Consider the following 17,837-nt stretch of genomic DNA (forward strand, 5'->3'; position numbering starts at 1 on the left):
CCATGCAATCCCCCATAAAAGTGGGTGGGACAATGTAGGTGTTTGCGGGATTTTGATCCATCTTCTCCGCATTGTCATCCACAAACAATGTCGCCAAAGGGTCAAAGTGTTGCCAATTGATATCGGCCAAGCGCTTCCCAATGCCCCTGTCCTCTCCCTACATCTGTGGCATGTGTGGTACATTTATCCTAGCTGTACTCAAACACAAAGAAGGAGTGTCTTGGCAATATTCTCCCTTTAGCAAGACCAATAATCTCTGCAGATTGTCCTATTGTACCGAGCTCCAAATAGCCACATCAAATTGCCTCCCCACCTCATGTAGGAACTTGGTCACACCAGGTCTTAACAGGACCCAATGGCTCTGCAGCTCTAACGCCTTGGCGTGCAAGGCACCCTGAGTCTTTAGCCTCCTATGTAGCAACACTCCGTTCAAATAAAAAATCACCAGCTTCCTTGAAGCTGGGGGAAATTGTTCATAGCCACAAACTTGATGAGATTACAAAAGTGCAATATTGCATAAAAGAAAAACCAAATTGCATGTAGTTGAATTTCAACAAACATTCATGCAGATGTCAAACTCGAATCCATACTCTACCTCTAAGAAATTGTGCTTCCCTTCCCTCTATGGTGAGGCACAAGACTCTCCGCCCCTCTTGCACTGGGGGTTCTACCAAATCTTCGCACCCTGCATTGCAATCAAGGAGCGTGTCTCCATGTTTTGAGAAGGCCTACAACAACCTCATCCAAAACAATCATCCATGTTGCATGCCACCTACCATAACACTAAAAGTCAATGCACTTTGCCAAAGCTATTACACAATTGCTAAGCAGTACCTCGCACAAGGACATTATTCGCATCACGCACCCATTCCACTGTGCTGATATCATCCTCCATGAAGTCATCCAATGGGGTGGCCCTATGCTCCTTACCTTGGTGCACATACACCATTACATGCATCATGGGGATCTACATATAAACATACATGAATAAATCAGAATATGTGTAGCATATGCATCATGTGATCATGTGTCTTGAAAAATCCTTTCATGATTACAGCACGTACCTCTCTCTTTCCCTGCACACATATTGTGGTTTTCGAGTGCACCACTTGTGAGCAAAAAAACATCCAATTCTGGCGTCCTATTTCTTCACGTCGATGCCTATCCTTCCCCATCTTTACGAGAAGGACCTCTAATCCTTTCATTGTCCCTATGAATATAAGGACACCATTGTCTAGAAGTACTCGATCTGCAAGATCAAATGCCTTGCAAGCATTCTGTCCAAAACCGTTCCACCATGAACGACATCCCCTAGTCCAAATATTGGCGATGCATCAAGGAGGTGAACCACCATGATGTTGCATGAGCTATCTGTGCTCTGACCATCTACCTCTAAACACTTCCTGTGGTTCAACTCCTCCAGAGACTCCAATAAGCAGCTGAAGTTCACATAATTCAGGTCGTTCTGTAGCGAACTTCCTGCTTGGAATGGATTGCATATAATAACCCTCCATTTTGGTGGAATGTGCTCGATGTATGTCTCCATGCACGTAGACATCTCACATGCAACATCAAGATGCCTCTCTCGGACCTCCTCGCCCCTAGATGTGTTCAAGAAACTCACAGTTACAAGTGCCTCAACAACGGATTATTGATTTGCATGGATCTTGCTGCTTCTAGACCCTACTTACAAGTGGATTGTTCATGCTCTCTTGGCAGGTCCTCCTCATTCTCTTTGCATCCACCTAATGCTTGTATGTTTGTAGTTGTGGCCACATCGATTATGGCTGCAGTAGCTAATGAAAATTATGTTTTAGAATGCTATTTATAACAATAATTTAAAAAATGAGGAGCATGCTACTTGCGTGTTTGGGTTGAATGTCTGGACGTAGTTGTACCCCCACCTACACTGGTGGATTGATGGGGGCCAACTAGCATTGGTTCCACTTGACTACTTTGAGTCGGTAATTCATCAAGCGCCTGCCTTACTACATCTAGGAATTCTACCACACGAAGCTCCTCCTCACCTTGATCTCCGCATTGAGCTTCTCCCCTTGCAACTCCTATTTGGGTGCTTCCAACTTGTGCAACTAGTGGCTCCATTTCTGTAGAAGCTAATACATTGCCAATTATTTGAGGCCCTCTAAAAAAATAAAAAACAACGTCCATGCGACTCTTAATCCAACTCAATTTTTGTCACAATTTTGTCTCGTACCTTTAGGTGAGGGACTGTCCAAGTCTATCAAGTTTATCTCGCCTCCCAATCTTTTTTTTTGCCCCCTTGTTCTTTCAGCCGCTTTCTTGCTTGCTCTAGTAGATGCAGGTGCCCCCGCCTTGCTTGCTTCACTTTCTTCTAGCATAGAGTCCTTTGTAAGTACATAAAATAACCTGGAAGAGAAATATTTTGGGGGACACTTGAGTTTGTGCATACCGTCATTGTAGGCTTTTGTGGTTCTTTGGGGCCCCTTAGTTTGTTGTACGTCATGTACGTTTCTTTCTCCTCTCGTCAATGCTCCCCTTCAGGGTAATCCAAGAATAGCGGGCACTTTTTGTACACTTCCTTCGGCGACTTTTGATCCAACTGGAACTCCTCATACATTGATGCGTCTGGATCATGTATCGTGGCCCAATCTTTGCACTCACCCAAAAAATGGTTCACGGCCTGATTTGCCACTTCTGCAGACATGAAACTGGCACATCCAAAATGATGAGCCCGCCAGGTTAGTCTCTCCACTTTGAAACAAAAATTCATCTCACAAAAAAACGTGTGTCATGAAAGCATACCGATACACATGCCTCCAGCTTGCAAGCTTTGTGCCTTCCTGTGCTGTCAAGGCAGGCTTGAAATTTTTATGGATGTGCATGAAGAGGCGCTCCTTGTGTTCGCGCTTGGTTTCTTGCATGTGTCTAAAGAACTTATTCTCGTCGTACTCAATGGAGTAGAAATTTCTCCAGTGCCGTAAAATGTGGAGTCCAACTTCATGCATTTTGGACCACAGTGTCTCTCATCTCAGCTAGGTCTTGAAAACCACACTTCCATATGTAGAAAAGCACCCAAAACAAGTGTTCATCAATTGAGCAATAACAACATGATGCAAAAGCAAAGCAACCTATTCATCGTGGTTTTAGAGTGTGCTGAAATACACTTAGGAATGTCCATCATGACACGCTCTCCTTGTCATCGCTTGCCAGAGCTTCCATAGACCTTATGTTATCATCCTCGGTCAACCCTGATGTTGCAAGGCTATACAGCCTCTCCTCACACTGATCGCCCCCGGGGCTTCATCCCCCAGTCCAAAGTGGTGACAGTCCTGCAAACCGAAAGTGATTTCAATAAACAATCACTTCGTACATAAGATTGTCATCTAATCGTTGTCATTCCACATGTAATCCCCACAATTTACTTACTTGTACCATCCTGCCCCTAGTGCAGGGTGTCATCCAACTTCAGGATTCGATGTGTACACTTCAAGAGCTTGTCATTCACATTGTAGTATGCTTTGCTCCATTTCTTTCAAAAGTCAACATCCGACAACTTGCTATGGCTGTGCATGACTGGACGCAAGTGTTTGTCATACATGTCCTGCATATGCATCCGTTGCCTTGTCATCAAACATATTATGAAAACTAGAGAAGGAAAGGGAAAAGTGTCCCATTATTGATCCTTACCTTCCACATCACCTGTGCAATGACTGGAAGAGGGTTTTTGTACCAATGGACTTTCGTAGCTGCCTTCTTCCTGTGGGCATCTAGCCATGTTTCTGCTTAGTTGACAATCTTTGGTGGATTGCCACATCTGATACAGCACCCAACACTTTGGCCTCGCAAATGAGGTCCAAAAAAGTGGTGGTGACAATCCCCTTCTGTGCTAGCCTGGAGTCGAAAGCAACATATTAAATGATCCTTCAGTGAGGGCAAGGCATCTAAAGATACAGTGCGTTTATTAGGAATCATCGAACTCACCTATTTGTCCTGATAATGCAGACAAGAACTCTCCTTCATCTTCCAAGGGCACCTCCACTAAACGGCATTGGATGTTTATATGCCGATGCTCGTCATTAGGAAAGGCTGGCACTCAAAAGAAAAAAAAGAATTCATGAGTTGAAAACAAATGAAACGTGGCTACTAATGTTGAATCACCGAAATCAATGGACTACAATACTTACATGTCCTTATCTCGATCATCCACCCTATGTGACGATGGTTCCCATCCCAAATATAAAATAAGGAATTCGACAAGATGCCCACTCTGTGTTCCTAATTTCTTCCTCAAATTCTTCATGCTTCCGAAGCCAATGCACATTTCACTCCCTTTTGACATCCTCATCCACATCTCTCTTTTGCATCCTTGGTGTGGTGGTGGACACAATGAAGACACCCAAACTCGGCAAGTAGCCACTTGAGAATAATGTTTCTTGCATCTCTTGGGTGCGGTGGGATGTGATCTGGCAGATAGTGGGCATTGGGAGCAATCGACACAAGGGGATAGGGGGCAAAGGGATATTTTTTCCACCTACAAAGGAAATTTTTTTTATTTAGCCCAAACATTCATTCTCACTCTGTGCCTTGAGATTATAGACCTTCAAAAGACCGAACTACTCATAGGAATGATTGTAGCTGGTCCTCAATGCACTCCTGCACGAGGCACTCAATGCCATCTCTCCAAGGACACCCTCCTCGTCATCGTCCTCGGACTCCTCTCTGGCCAGTCGCTTTGATGCACGTCCACCTCTACCTTTGCCATGTCACCCTCGGGAAGAGGGTGTGCTCACACTTTCACTATGCTTGCTAGAGGAACTATCCTCCTCCTCCTCTTCTTCGATTGAACTCTCTCGCATCACAAGTTTCCTCTTTCCTTTGGAATCCTGCTTAGAAGCACCGGCGGTAGCCCTAGTAGATGTCGCCAAGGCTCTACGGAGTTCCGAGGATAGGCCTCCCATCGATGATGCACTGATAAGAGTCTGCACATCTGAGGGATCGATCCTTCTTTGTCTACCTCCCCCTTGCATTGAAGTAGCGGCCTTAGGACGGCACAGTCTTCCTCTTGCAGAAGTTGCACCCCCCATCGGAGGCATGTCCTCATCATCGAGCTGGGCTATATCATCAAGTCTCTATTTATAGAAATTGGTAAAATGGGTTCAGAAAAATCCAACAAAGCCTACTCTAAGCTGATGCAAAGGAAGAAGGACATGATAGAAGAGCTCACCACTTGTTTAACGGGCCACACAAGTAACGCGTTCTCTGTGAGGTCCAATTCAGCCCCATCCTTGTTGATTCCTTTCAATGGGGCCTTATCATACATGCACGAAATGATGACACCAACATCGCCAGATTGAATGCCTTTCGACTCATGTGTCTGACAGATGCGTGCCTGAGCCACGGGATCATATTTGTCATCATACAAGGTGATGATGTCATCTCACTTGAATACTATGATGCCATTCTTGCTAGGATGCGGATTGAGGATACGGTAGAAAGTTAGGGTTTGCAAGACCTACATTCATGGCACAAAAACCCTCATTACAAGACAAAAAAGAGAAAGATAGGGGGGGAAAGATAGAGGCCTTTTTGAGGCACTGAGAGAGAGAGAGAGAGAGAGAGAGAGAGAGAGAGAGAGAGAGAGATGGAAGCGTGTGTGTGTGTGTGTGTGTGTGTGAGAGAGAGAGAGAGAGAGAGAGAGGTACCTTCATAGCTCACTCACAAAGTGAGTATCGGGGGGGGGGTTAGCTTTTGCCAAAAGCATGTTTTTTTTTGGGGAAAGCTTTCTTTTTCAAAAAAAAAAAAATTTAAGGAAATTTTTTAAAAAAGGGGCCATGTTTGGTGCCTAGAGGAGGGCACCGGTGCGCTCCTCTGGGGGGCGCCAAACATGGCCCCTTTTTAAAAAAAATTCCTTTAAAAATTAACTTTTTTTTACAAAATTGCTTTTTAAAATAATTTTTTAAAAAATATCCAAAAAAATGGTGAAGTTGGCTTTTTTTGTTTTTTAAAAAAGTTGATTTCAAAAAAACAAAAAAATTAAAAAAAGGGCAAAGTTAGCACCCACGGGAGGGCACCAACTTTGCCCTTTTTTTTTTGTTATTTTCATAAATTAAAAGAATCACAAAATAAAAGAATTTGCACAATTTTTTACCCCCTAGCAAAGAGGGCCCTTTTTGAGGGCCTTCCACTTTGAATTGGGCCAATGATGCTTGGTGCCCTCATGTGGGCGCCAACTTTGCCCTTTTTTTGATTATTTTCATAAATTAAAAAAATAAAAAAAGTCACAAAATGATAAATTTTCTTTTTGAGGGCCTCCACTTCGAATTTGGCCAATGATGCTTTGAAATTTGTGCGTAGATCTAGTTATGCTGTCGATTTTCCTTCAAAAATTTTGGAAATCGGAGTTGGTACGCAAAAGTTATGGCTATTTTACTGTTTGGCAAAAATTTTATATAATTTTTACTAGTTTTCATTCTTTTCTATAGGCTTGCTTGCCTTTCACATGAATCACCTACACTTTCTAATTGTTGCATAAATGCAATTACTATGCCAAGAGCCAAGATGCTCATTTTTTGGGGGTTTTTAAAAGCTTTTTTTGTTTTTTAGGGTGGAGGTGGGGGGTATAGCTGTTTTTTAAATTATTTGACAACAAACAAAATTAAAAAAATGGCATCTTCACCCTTACACCTATTCTTGCATTAAATACTCATTGAATGCTATTTGTTAGACATCAACTATATAAAGACCCCCTACCCCCCCCCCCCCCCCCCCCCTACATCTCTCTCAAGCTCTCGTTCTCTCTCAACTCCTCCTCCATACCCTCTCTCTCTCTCTCTCTCTCTCTCTCTCTCTCTCTCTCTCTCTCTCTCTGATCCCTCTGAAAATGGATGGCCCAACTGGTGCAGGGTCTAGCAACCTCAATGAAGTGTAGATCTATTTATACTCCCTCTTTTCAAAGCCAATGATACAATATGCAAATGGCGGAACCATTGTGCTAAGTGAGGATGACCCCCTAATAGGCAAGGGCATTCGTGTGATGGCCATCACACATGTAAATGATTGCCTTCAGACTACGCAAGTGGAAGCCATTCAGGAGAGTGGATTGGGGTAGTTGTACATGCTGAACATGGAGTTGTCATGTGACTATGTGCTGGAGAGAGGAAAGAGTGCACCTTCCCACACTCCACCCACAATAGATCTCAGCCAATTTAAGGTAGAGACCATGCGAGTTGGACCCATCATTCTGAGCACAAGGGAAGGCAGCCATTGCATAAGCTACACCCACATTAGATCTCACGGCTAGCCTAGAAAGCTCGAGCTTGAGGCCGAGTTCAAGCCATGTTGAACAACCATTAGGAGGCCATGGCATGGTATTGATCGATGATAACAATGATACAGTAGCCACAATGGAGGGTCCTCAAGCAATCATTAGCATGTCATCGTACATCAGGTCTTTTGGGGGACATCATCAACTACTTCATCAACTGTTGCACAATTCAACCATAGTGGAGAAGTTGATGGAAGTTCCGACAATGTACAATGGGAATGTTGCATTCGAATTGCCACCCACGCCACATGGAGCGAGTGCAATGGACTGCATGGAGCAAAAGTATGATGGCCATTGCTAGATGAAACCAATGTCGACAACAATGACATTTCCCTGCAAAGTCTATCAGCAGTAGGTGTGTGGGGGAACTAGAGTGTACAAACCCCCTTTTCTCCGGCAGGTTGATTAATGGATTGTCGAACCGCACTGCATGGATAGGTCAGCAAACCCATTGTCGAGAAATTGAGTTAGAGAACATTGACTATGTCTCTTTGATTGCATGTAATAATCTTCTCTCGTCTGGTGTAGGAAAAATGAACAACATTCCGGCTGTTGGAATGTCTGCTACAGGCTTGGGAACCTTGGCTTATTTCTTTTGCAAAAGCTCCCCCATTCTTTTGAATCAATGCGAATGTGTGGCGTACTACATGATGGTGGGGCCCGAAATGACAAGAATTTTTTTCCACATGGGCATGCATAATCACAAGGTGCAAAGAGGTACCTGTAGAGCCCACGTAAAAGACCTTAGGTGCACGGTTGAAGATATGGTGAAGGACTTTAGTGCAGCAGGTCCCAGACGTCTACAAATGGTAGTCGCAAAAAAAAAAGTCTCAAGTGCCCTCATCCGCGACTCGGGCATCTCCCTTACAGATAATGAGTTGATGGCAATGCTTGAGGAGTTGGAGCCTCTTGTCCTAAGGCACAGGTAAACCATACAAGGCCAACCCAATGGCAACTACATGCAAACGTGTTTTCTTTGCATTCTTCGAAGCAACATAATGCATAGTCGAATGGACAACCTAGCTCAGGTTCAAGCATATGGTACATGGTGCTCATGCTGAAAGTGATGGAGACATGGAGCCCAGGCTCTTGAAGCTGAAGCAAATATGTGCTTACAGATTTTTCCATGGGAGCCTCTTCCCTAGTCAAGCGGTCGATGATGAAAGCAGATGCTTTATCTTCAAGATGTCGACAATAGGGCTTGCTTCGGGGGTAGATCTAGTGAACCGCATGCGCCACACTGGTGGTGGAGATCTACAAAATAGCTAGATATGTTTTGACCATGTATGATGCATATGTGGGTGGACAACGATGGCTACTCATGTATATGATCCTAGTTAAAGCAAATGCTATTATTCCTACATTCCCTCTAGCACCGAAAGGATGATGCTTATGCCTAACTTTAGTTGTATGATGCAGCGTCCAAGAGTTGATGACAGTTGCCATGTGCAAGATGAAAGAGGACACTGAGGCTCAGATCGTTTTCTACTCGAAGCTAAATGATGTCATGGGAGAAGTGTGGGCACCCCACTACAGACTTTAAAGGCTTCATGGCAGACGAGGTTGGCACAAACTAGAGGGCAGTGCGAACAGTCTTCAATAATGGACCAGAGAACGTGATGCATGGATGGGAAAGGTCTTGCCTTTTCCAAAGGGAGCAAAGCCTATAGATCCACACCTCCCAGTACGTGCATAGGAGCTTCCAAGACGAGCACAAATGTTTGTGCCGATTGTGGAGGTGTGCATCGACAGAGGAGGATGCAACCACACAACAAAGGTAGATTTGGGCTTGGTGGGCCACAGGGAAGTTTTCTGATTCAAACATCCCTCTGAGGGATTGTTGGTTAAGCTAATGGCATGTTCGATATCTGCATTGGCATAAGCACTTTATTGGTGTGAGTATCCATTCACAAATACAAAACTTTATTTTCCCACCAAATTTTGCAAACGAACCACTTCACTCTTGATAGTACACGGAGGACATATCGTACATGCCCACGAAAAATCTTGCTGAGCTTGTACATGCAAGTTAGCTAACTACCAAAGGATTCAAGGGGATGTTGAATCTATACGATTCATGTGTTAGTGACTTGGCCAATGCGTTGTTGCAATGCACCAAGAGACACGCATTCATTGGAGGGAAGTACCATGGTGTCGGCCCTAGTATAGAGAACCTTGCGAGGCAAGCTCAGTAAGAGAAAAGCCCAACCCCTACAACAACATCGAGGATGATGGAGGGTGTCATAAGCAGCACTCCTATGCATCAAGAGCTTGAATTTAGGGGCAACAACATCACAATGGCTCGTAAGTGTAAAAGCATCAATAAGGTGACAACAGAGGAGGAAAATGCCACTCACAGGCCAAAATTTGTGGCAACAAACCAACCTTGCAAGAAAGGAGCAAGACAACTCAACTTTGAAAGCGCAATGGAACAAGTGGAAATAGAGCCCACGACGGTCAATACATCTTTGGAGAAGGTGATGGAGACTAAAGTTCACAATACCATATGGGCAATTAGAAGGATTCCACCATGCAGTAGAGTGCAGTGTCAAGGATGGCTAGGGGCACGACAGGGGAAGTGCAAGAAAAATATCAAGAACACAGCAATAGGAGTGTCAGCTCCATCCTTTTGGGTGGTCCACCTCGCAAGGGCAACCAAGCAATCAATCGGGCTCACGAAAGCAATACATGTGGTTTTGCAATGACCATGTGGACCATACTTGAAATATATGCTCCTCAATCAAAAATTCCCCAGCCAGAGTTTCGCAAGTATGGCTAGTAGCTCGTGGAACAAATCTCAGTGAGAATGAGATAAACTCCCTAGAGACGGGAGGATTTGTTCTACACAAGGCCTCGATAGAGTGTCATTCGAATGCATCTGCACCAAGATATCGACCGGGAGTCTCGAAAGCTGCAGCTACAAGGATCAATTCCGCCCTTGCTCTAGAAGCAACAGTAAAGGACCACACAGTATTGAAAGCCTTGAAACATGAAGTTTTTAAGATAGAGGTTGAAAACTCTAGAGTGATGGGGGAAAGTTATAATGTTGACATTGCCAAGAACCCAGTATGTAGTTGTCGGGATCTCATGGATCGAGTGACAGAGAAGAAGATATTCCTTGCATGCAAGCATTTGTATTTTGTGTATCTCTGTGTGTTTGGGATGGATGCCAATGCGAACATGTTCATACACCAACCCATGCTTTCATATGACAATTTGCAAGTCATTTTCGACAACACGAGAACATTTCTCAAAACCCCAAATATGTAGCATAACTATTTATTTGCTTTTTTTCTTGGAACATAATTCCAGGCACAATTATGTATCATACACCAATATCATGGAGAAATTTGGAGTATTGTGTCCTTTGTAATGTTGGGTTCAATTTACCAAAAAAATGTGTGATTAGCATGGACTTGAATGCATTGCTTGTTCTTCTTTTGTAGAAGTATTGTTGTTCTTAATGATTTCTTCTTCTTACACAAAGCTAGAGCACAAACCTTAAACCATCATTGTTAATTGGCCAATGGTTGTGCAAAACCCATCATGCAAAAATAGAATGCAAGGCTTTTGAGTTTATAAAGCACATGCCATGTACAATTGCTAAAGACGAGAGAGAGAGAGAGAGAGAGAGAGAGAGAGAGAGAGAGAGAGAGACACACAGAGGGAGGGAGGGAGGGGGGGTGAGAGAGTTATATGCACTCGCATGCACGGGCACACACACACACACATAGAGGGAGGGAGGGAGGGAGTGAGGGAGCAAGTGAGTGAGAGAGAGAGAGAGAGAGAGAGAGAGAGAGAGAGAGAGAGAGAGAGAGAGAGAGAGAGCGAGAGAGAGAGAGAGAGGCTTATTGGTGATGATTGGGAAAGTTGCTTAGATGATAGAAGATCTACTTTGGATATTGCTTCACCACTAGATTTGGCTTCATATTGTGGAGCAGTAAGAGACAATGCAATATTGCTTTATCCTATATAGAATCCAAATACATAGCATCAACTAATGTAGCCCATGTGGCTATTTTGTTTAGAAGGATCTTAAATGATATTGGTCTTATTAAAATAGGTATCTAGTATTTCACACTTAAGCAAAGCACATTGAGGTGCAACATGGTTGTAGGCAACGTATCTAGGGTTTGACAAAAGATCAGGTGGTTGACATGTGATCGGACCTCTTACCAAGATCAAGCAAGAGATGTTAAGAGCATGCTCCCCCGCATCTCTATAGTTAAGGCTAGCTGTATGATGGGCTCATTGTTCATCTTGCACTTCAATTTCTGCATCTCTTTTTTGGTGCATCCATTTTAGGTAGCATTGACATTAATTTATAGCATTTCCATTTTGTATATGCATCCATTTCTACCTATGTGTGGAGGGAATTGCCGATCTAGCAAGCCTCATGTGTTTATCTCATGACATGCTAAAGATGGATCGTGTATGTACACAATGTCAACTTCAAATCATACGACGTGTTGTGCAACAAATTCTACATGACTACATTCTTGTACCTAATCACAATGTGCCACATTGTGCTCTCAATGAGCTACTAGACATAATTCAGAACATGCGAAAGATGGATCTCATATACAAACAAGGTCAATGTTAGAAAGACAATGTGTTGTGCAACAAACTCTCAATGAATACATTCTTGTATCTAATAATAGTGTGCCACATTATGCTCTCAGTGGCCTACTCACACATGGACTCATTTTAACAACGAGCCAAACATTAAACTTGTGATCCTTCAGCTTGAATTGAGATTTGTTGCATTGAGAAGCTAAATTTTTAAAGAAAATTCATAAGTACTTTATGGTAAGCACTATAATCTTTAGTATGTATACAAAAAGTATAGAAAGCACAAATTGAAAATACAAAACAAAAAACACTACTAGCCTTTATGCCCCTCTTTTCACTCAATTCCATCCCTTAATAAAATTAAGGATTTTTACCTTTTTTCAAAGCAGGGGGACAATGAATAAGGAATTTTTCTATGGCCTGGAGAGTAGTTGAGTATTAAAGAATGGAAGTCTTCAATGCCAATTAATAACTACTTTCTAAAATGGACAGATTGATTGGAAACAAAGGGGAAAATGGAAGCCTTATAACGGGTTAGGGTAAGCAAAGTAACATTAACCTTACAATTAAAAACTAGTTAGCAATAACCCCAGAATTTCAACCAATTAAAAACTTGTTAGCACTAACCCCACAATTTCAAACAAATGGTAAAACTAATATGGCCCTGCCTGTAATGAAGCTTTTAATGAAAGGAAGAGTAGATGGATAGCAAGAAGACTAAGCTAACTTTTCAATTTAAATTTATTAAAAACCATTAATGACATCCTTAACAATTTAAAGGCTTTTAAAACTCTAATGGACTCCTTAACAAAGTGAGCTAGACCAATACAAATGAAGAACATGGAAGGCCCTTTGGATCAAACTGTCAAAGCGACTAATGTTGGTAAACTGAAAAGAAAGCATGGAGTGAACACAAACTAGGAATTCTTGCTTATAGAATGAAGAAAGATGAGATCCTTAAGTAGGCACCTCTTACATGATCACTGACATCACTGATGACTTTAGAGCTCCAGAATCATCTCCTCAATCTGCTCCTAGATTCTCTCAATCATCCTATGTGGCTTCTACCACCACCTAACTATGCTTATGGGCACCTAACTATGCCTCTAGCACACACACATAGAAACCAAGGTGTGCCTGAGGCATACACCTTGAGATATCCCAACAAACCCCCCCTCAAGGGAATGCCTCAGGCTATGTCAAGGATACATCTAGCAGAAGGTGTCACATGCCATCTCATGGTGGTCATGGATCTATCAATGGCTAGGATCTTAAGCTAGCAAGGGTTCCCATGGGTGTAAGGTAAACAAAAGGGATACAAAAGATCTTCCAATAGTTATCTCCCCTGCATGTACAAAAGGGATACAAAAGATCTTCCAATAGTTATCTCCCCTGCATGTACATGCACACAATGTTTGCAGGAGGTACCATGGAGAAAACACATACACATGGCCTACATCATATGGTGACCAGAGGTGTTTACAAAACACACAAAACACAATAGTTTCTTTCATTCATTTTGGAGGACTATCCAGGCTGAGTACCTTGACGCAACAAAAGAGAGATCTGGAGCATACATAGAGATGATTCAAAAAGCATAATCTTCAAAGGATGCCTCATCTTGTGGTGGCACATCAAGTGAAAGTAGATTGGCATTTTCTGTCTTTGAAGTTGCTTCCTTTTTGGTTCTACAAAACCTTTCATGATGATTGTTTTTGCCACATTGTTTGCATGGATTGATTTTGAAACAGTCCTTTGAGAGGTGATTTGTCTTCCCACAATGATTGCAAGGTGAAAACTTGCCCTTCTAGATTTTTATGGCATAGGCTGTGTCATTGCCTTTCTGGAGCTCCATGTGCCTTTCTTCTTCTTGGAGAGCAGAGATAAGACCTTCAAGATTAGGATTAGGAAGATTTTTCAAAGTGGTAACAATATGATCATAATCTTCAGGCATACTCTTGACCAACACTGCCATTGCATCATTTGTAGTGATAGAAGAGTTGATAGAAGCAAGTTGAGTCATAAGACTCCACACGTAATTGACATGGGCAGCCAAAGGAGTGCCACTAACCATCTTCAATTCAAAGAAAGAAATTTTGAGTGATAATTTTGAGATGTGAGAGCTAGCACCAAAAATAATGTCAAGCTTTTGCCAAGCTTGTGAAGGAGACTCTAAGTCAGAGATGTGATGAATATAATCATCTCCTAAAGCAAGAGCAATGATGCCATATGCTTTCTCCTCTCTAGCGGGATCCCTTGCCGAGCATGTCGGAGCTGAGGATTCTCTAGCATTGGAGGCTGTTGAAGAAGAAGTTGAAGCCAGTTTGACAAGTCCCCAGAGGTTTTCCCCGATCAATGCAAATTTCACCTTCATCTGCCATGTGTGGAAGCCCTTACCATTGAACTTATCTATATTCAATATGGTAGCCATGAGAGGGTCTAACCTAGCTATTGGGAAGTGTCTTCTCTCTTACAAGGCTAGAATAACAACTGAAAAGCTTCAAAATATAAACATTCAATGTAGCAAAGTCTTGTGACCAAATTTTAATCAATGACGCTTTCACTTATATGCTTCACAGAGGTGGCTAAATGAAAGCTTTCCAAGCAAATCCAGGTGTAGCAACTCAAAGCAAAGCTATAGCCATAGTTGTACTGATGCTTTTCAAAACTTCAAAAACTTAGAAATGCTAAAGTAGCATCTAATGTAGCATCACTTTCACAACTTTGTCAAAACTATCAAAAACAGAGGCCTGAACTTGGAGGGCTTGTATCTTACTCTCTAAAGCAAAGAAAAAGGGATTTTTTGAAGCAAAAGAAAGCTCTTATACCAGAGAAGATCCACTGAGGAGGAGAGGTGCAATTCTGCGTCAGGTCGCCATAGCTCGCTTCTTCAAAGTTGACTGGTTTTTCTCTGTTTTCTCCTTGAATATGCAGCCATTGCTGCTCACGTTTTAGCACAAGATAGCCCAAGGATGGAGAAGCTTCCTCTAAAAGGAATTAGAGAAAGAAGGAGCAAGCGCAGAGAAAACATAGAATAGAGATTCGATGATCTGCGTGAAATGGCGACCAGTAGAGATGAAGATGCTTCAATTCCTTGCAGCCAAAGGTTTGCCCCTTTGAGAGGTATCTCTAGCAGGAAGGGCTTGGAGAAAGGCGGAGAACTAAGGGAGAACAGGCTTTAGCAAGATTTGGGAAGAAAGAGGAGAAATGGTGAAGATGAAGAAGAAGAAGAAGATGATGATGATGTGGCAAAAATGGGCTCAAGGGGGATCAAAGGGCTCTGATACCATGTTGGTAAACTAAAAAGAAAGCATGGAGTGAACACAAACTCAGAATTCTTGCTTACAGAATGAAGAAAGATGAGGTCCTTAAGTAGGCACCTCTTACATGATCACTGACATCACTGATGACCTCTGAGCTCCACAATCATCTCCTCAATCTGCTCCTAGATTCTCTCAATCATCCTATGTGACTTCTACCACCACCTAACTATGCTTATGGGCACCTAACTATGCCTCTAGCACACACACATAGAAACCAAGGTGTGCCTGAGGCATACACCTTGAGATATCCCAACAACTAAGGCCCTGCTTAGTGGCATACTATGATAGTGTTAGTGTTATCCATTTGATTTGCGTCTTCTTCGATCTTGTGGTCTGTGTAATACATGGAAGATGTTAAGTTGAATTAATAAGGTTGGTGCATGTGTGATGGAATTAACTGTAAGAAAATAATACAACGTCTGTGCTCAATAGATAACAGGATCTCTACGCAAGAGAGAAAACAAGATAGTATGGAGAATCAAAATTTTGATTACTCTAGAACGGATACAATAGATGGTGCTGCCTCCCAACCATGCGCTCCTGTGAAAGAAGCTTTGATGGCATGCCAGAAACAGTAGAAGACGGAGGCTGAATGCTAAGGAATCAAGGTTGTTGTAGCCAGTGATGAAATGGGCTTCATGGGCTTGCTCTTATATAGCCACCAGTCATAGTCGGTTAGACCCAATTGGGAGACCAACCTAGTTGGCCCAAAACAACCGACCCCAAAATAGGCCACCGACCACATGTTAGAACTGTGGCACAGAATAGAGCAACTAACATATGGTCTTCGTTTGACCGACCTAGTTTGCCCAAAACGGTTGACTGGGGGTCGGTCCTGAAATAGGCCATCGACCATACAATAGAACCGGTGCGCAAAACAGAGGAACTAGCCTACAGTCCTCGTTTAGCCCAAAGCCATTCAGGATCATCTGAGGCTCCAAACGATCCCCGCAACCCGAGAGTGGGCTGCCTCGAGAAATGCTCCATCTACCCTCAGTGCGGTCAGTCAAGGGATGCCTTCTCGCACTTGTATGTAGCCTAGTTGGCAGTATGCCAACTCTATCTGAAGCCGTCCAGCCATCAGGCCACACATGGCCCCCATCTAGTGTCCAAACCAGGACCTACCAGATAGCCGAGCTACTCAAATGCCTTCTCCTCATATGGGGGGCTTACAAGTAGAGTTATCTAGTTCTTGCGTAGTTACACGAGAGTGGAGCATTGATATCTAACACCCCCCCTAAATGTCCACCCGCCGCAAGTGAACTTACTTTTTCGGCCCAATGCCAAGTCGATGAAGATGCCTCTCCAGTAGGTCTCTTCCAAGAGCCTTCGTGAAGATGTCCACAGCATTCTCTATAGTCAGAGAGTACACCAAGTCGACCTCTCCATCCATGATCAGCTCGCATACAAAGTGATATTGAATCTCAATGTGTTTTGTGCGACCGTGGAACACCAGGTTCTTTGCAATCGCCATGCAACTCTGATTGTCACATGATAACTGCACATGATAACTATGTAGGCTTGTTCTGCACTGCACCCATGTCCCCTAAAATCCTCCTCAACCACACTGCCTCGCAAGAAGCAAAGCATGCAGATTTGTACTCGGCCTCGGTAGAAGAAAGAGCAACTGTGGGTTGCTTCTTGCTGACCCATGACACAACTCTAGATCCAAATGAGAAACAGTACCCTGTCACTGATCTCCTGCTATCCATGTCTCTTGCCCAATCCGAGTCACAGAATCCGATCAAGATGTTGCCCTTGGTATAGGTGATGCTTTGATGTATTTCAGCACCCACATCCCTGCCCTCCAATGGTTCTCCCGGGGCTTATTGGAAAACCTGCTTAGTACACCAGTCGCAAAGCTGATGTTCGGCCGTGTGTTGCATAGGTAGATCAAGCTGCCCACAAGCCTTCTGTACTTTGCTTCATCCACAAGTGGTGATGAATCCTCGTTTGAGAGCTTTGCGTCAACCTCCATAGGGGTACCAACTGTTTTGCACTCAGCCATGCCAAATGCTTTCAGTATCTCTCCAGCATATTTTGGCTGTGAAATGAAGATCTGTTTCGGCTCCTGCCAAACTTCAATCCCCAAACAAAAATGCATCAGTCCGAGGTCTATCATTTCAAACTCTCTTCCTAGCAAATGCTTCATCTGTGAGATCTTCTCTTCATGGTTCCCTGTTATGACAAGGTCGTCCACATAAAGGACCACGATCATACACCTGCCTCCTTCTCTGAAGATATACAAATTTACATCAGATGGGCTCCTCCTGAACCCGTTTTGCAGAAAGTAGGCATCAATTTGAGAGTGCTCTCAACACAAGCAAGAACAGAAGAGGGAGAGAGAGAAATAGAGAGCCACTCAAGTTTTGGTGGGTGCAGAACCACCCTAATCTTCTTTTTCATTCATTTATATATGTGTTTGAGTATTGTACATAACTGGGGTAAAGGCACAGTGACCTTTAACCCCCACAACCTCCCACTTAAAGGACTGTGCATTTATGGGAGAATAACCAGTGAGCATACTATCCAATGCCCATCAATACACGACAATACTCAAACCGCTGACTAGGTAGACTCTTCATCAGCATATCTATAGGGTTATCATCTGTATGAGCCTTGACAAGCTCTATGCA

General features: G+C 43.1%; 1 pseudogene; it reads right to left on the reverse strand.

Moving 5' to 3' along the window:
• Nucleotides 1-3,514: 3,514 nt before the first annotated feature.
• Nucleotides 3,515-5,302, reverse strand: LOC147902576 (uncharacterized; annotated as a pseudogene).
• Nucleotides 5,303-17,837: the final 12,535 nt, after the last annotated feature.

This window comes from Dipteris shenzhenensis, chromosome 4 (genome assembly GCF_047967505.1).
Source record: "Dipteris shenzhenensis isolate YYH24624 ecotype China chromosome 4, Dip_SZ_1.0, whole genome shotgun sequence".
NCBI classification, from domain to species: Eukaryota; Viridiplantae; Streptophyta; class Polypodiopsida; order Gleicheniales; family Dipteridaceae; genus Dipteris; species Dipteris shenzhenensis.